This window comes from Tupaia chinensis, unplaced genomic scaffold (genome assembly GCF_000334495.1).
Source record: "Tupaia chinensis unplaced genomic scaffold, TupChi_1.0 Scaffold000116_1, whole genome shotgun sequence".
NCBI lineage: Eukaryota > Metazoa > Chordata > Mammalia > Scandentia > Tupaiidae > Tupaia > Tupaia belangeri.
The window spans coordinates 3,075,932-3,078,915 of record NW_006159580.1 but is presented as its reverse complement, the minus strand read 5'-3'; the positions used below and the strand labels follow the sequence as shown (position 1 = coordinate 3,078,915).

Sequence of the window (2,984 nt, the reverse complement as noted above, 5' to 3'; positions counted from 1 at the left end):
CTTAAAACTCATGCCGGGCGCGTGTGCGTACATGCCCAAGATCCCAAGAGGAGAATGGAGGAGAAGGGATTGCGGCGTGACCATCCCCCCTGGGGGGTGATTTCTCGCTTTCTGTCTCTATGTCTCTCTCTGGCGAGCGCACACGCCCTGTAGCGAAAAACCTCTCCCAAAAAAAAAAAAAAAGAAAAGTAACCAGAGAGGTGGGAGGGATGTCAGGAAAGTGTTGGGTCGTGGAGGCCAAGGAACAAGTGTCACAGGGAAGTCTGAGTCCCTGTGTCATTTGCTGAGCTGGAAAATCAAGCAAGAGGAGGTCTGAGAAGTCCGTTGATTTAGTTATAGGGACATCATTGGGGAATTCAAGGGGACTAGTAGGTGGAAGCCCAGCTGTAATGGGCTGTCAAGACAGTGGGAGAGGGTCAGTCATGTGGTGCAGTGGTTAAGCACTATGCATAGAAAACTGGCTGCCACATGGCTGAGTGCAGTTCAAATCCTGGTTCTGATGGTTAAAACAAACAAACAAAAAAAAAAAGGTTGAGCCCATATGTGTACATGTCCAGAATCCTGACATGATGGAGAAACGGTGAGAAAAGGATTATAGCATGATCATGCCCCACTGGGGATGCTTTCTTTCTCTGGTGAGCACACATGGCCACTACTAATAAATATGTAATATGATTTTTTTTAAAGAGATTTTTGCTAAAGGGAATGTGTGCTCTCTGGAGAGACAGAGAGAGAGACAGAAAGTGAGAATTCACCCTCGGGGCGGGGGGGTGGTCACGCCACAATCCCTTCACCTCCATTCTCCTTTCGGGATCTCAGGTGCACACGCACACGGCCAGCCTGAGTTTGAAGTTGCTAGGTCTGGAACTCAAACCATGGTTGATTATGTGGAGTCCAGTAACACAACCATTATGCCATCTGCTGCCATGCCACAATCCTTTCTTCTCCATTCTTCTCTCAGGGTTTTGAGCACGTATGCACACATGCCTGGCGTGCGTTTTAAGCTGCCAGGTCTGGAACTCAAACCATGGTTGATTATGTGGAGTCCAGTAACACAACCATTATGCCATCTGCTGGTCCCAGTACAATGTTTTAAAGGTTTTTGCCATAGGGCACATGTGCTTGCCAGAGAGAGACAGAGAGTGACAGAAAGATAGAAAGTAAGAAATCCACCCCTATGGGGACGACCACACTACAGTCCCTTCTTCTCCATTCTCCTGGGATTTGGGGGCATGTAAACACATGTACCAAGTATGACTTTCAAGCTGCAAGGTCTGGGACTCAAACCGTTGTTGGCTATGTGGCAGACCATTAATAGAGACCACGGTGTGCGGTGGCTGCAAACAGCCCCGGGCACTGCACACAACCCGCTGTTTGTGCAGATTGGCCTTGGGGACCACGGAGACAGCCCTTCCCAGTGAACGTTCGTGTCTCAGATCTCAAACTGTCCCTAGCCCAGGCTGCAGAGAGGTGTAAAAGGTGTCTCTGCAAAGCCCTGGGAATTGGTGGCCAGGGTCCACACTGGCCGGGTTATCATGTTTATCCGCACCAAGCTGTGGAACAAGGAGCATGGGCCTGAGGCCCTACACAGGGCCAAGTTCAATTCCTTGGCATTGGAAGCTCCACATCTCAAAGAAATGGAGTGTTTTTTTTTTTTTTTAATTATTTCTTTATTTAATTTTATTTGTTATTATTATTTATTTTTTAAATTTGACCAAAGAGACAGAGAAAGAGAGTGAGAGAAGGGGAAAGAGAGAAAGCAAGCCACCAGGTCTGGGACTCGAAACATGGTCAGCCATGTGGGAGTCCAGCACCTTAACCACCACACCACTTGCTGGACCCACAGTTTTACCAAGTTTTAAAAATAATTATTATTTGGGAACCAGCAGTTAGCGTAATGGCTATGTCGCTGGACTCCCATGTAGTCGACCGCGGTTCGCGTCCCGGACCCGGTGGCTTAAAACTCACGCCGGGCATGTGTGCGTGCGTGCCCAAGATCCCGAGAGGAGAATGGAGAAGGGATTGCAGTGTGGTCATCCCCCCTGGGGGGTGATTTCTTGCTTTCTGTCTCTATGTCTCTGTCTGTCTGGCGAGCACACGCGCCCTATAGCGAAAATCTCTCCCCAAAAATTATTATTTTATTTGTTATTATTATTATTTTAAATTTCAGTAGAGAGAGATCAAGGGAAAGTGAGAAAGCTAGACGCCAGGTCCGGGACTCGAACTATAGTTGGCCATGTGTGAGTCTATTGCCATAACCACCATGCCACCTACTGGACCCAGTTTTACCAAGTTTAATGCAAATAAATTTGAAGATGATGGCGGAGAAGCAACTGATCCCCGATGGCTATGGGGCCAAATACATCCCCACTCGTGGTCCCCTAGACAAGTGGTGAGCCTTGAACTTGTGAGGACTCCCCATGTGGTGCTACCTCCTTAATCACACTCCCCAATAAAGCTTACTTCTGTCCACCCAAGAAAGAGAAAGAACATGGAGGAAACAGAGACAGGCAAAAGAGAACTGTAATAAACCTCGGAGACAAGAGAAGACGAAAGTGCCAGCAGAACAGGCCGTGCTGAAAATCCAGCATGGAAGGGCTGTAAAGATGATCGAGGAATGGAAATGTAAGCCCAGCTGTGAGGTCAGGGTTTAACTTCCTGCGACGGAAGGAAGCTACAGGCATTTAAAAAGCAATAGCTGTTCTGGGAACCAGCAGTTAGCGTAATGGCTATGTCGCTGGACTCCCACGTAGTCGACCACAGTTTGTGTCCCGGACCCGGTGGCTTAAAACTCACGCCGGGCGCGTGTGCGTGCATGCCCAAGATCCCGAGAGGAGAATGGAGGAGAAGGGATTGCAGTGTGGCCATCCCCCCAGGGGGTGATTTCTCGCTTTCTGTCTCTATGTCTCTCTCTGTCTGTCTGGCGAGCGCACGCACGTGCCCTGTAGCGAAAACCTCTCAAAAAAAAAAAAAAGAAAGAAAAA

At 48.5% G+C, this 2,984-nt stretch overlaps 1 pseudogene; it reads left to right on the top strand.

Annotated features, from left to right (window-relative positions):
* Positions 1 to 1,301: 1,301 nt before the first annotated feature.
* LOC114007052 (uncharacterized) lies at positions 1,302 to 1,410 on the top strand (annotated as a pseudogene).
* Positions 1,411 to 2,984: the final 1,574 nt, after the last annotated feature.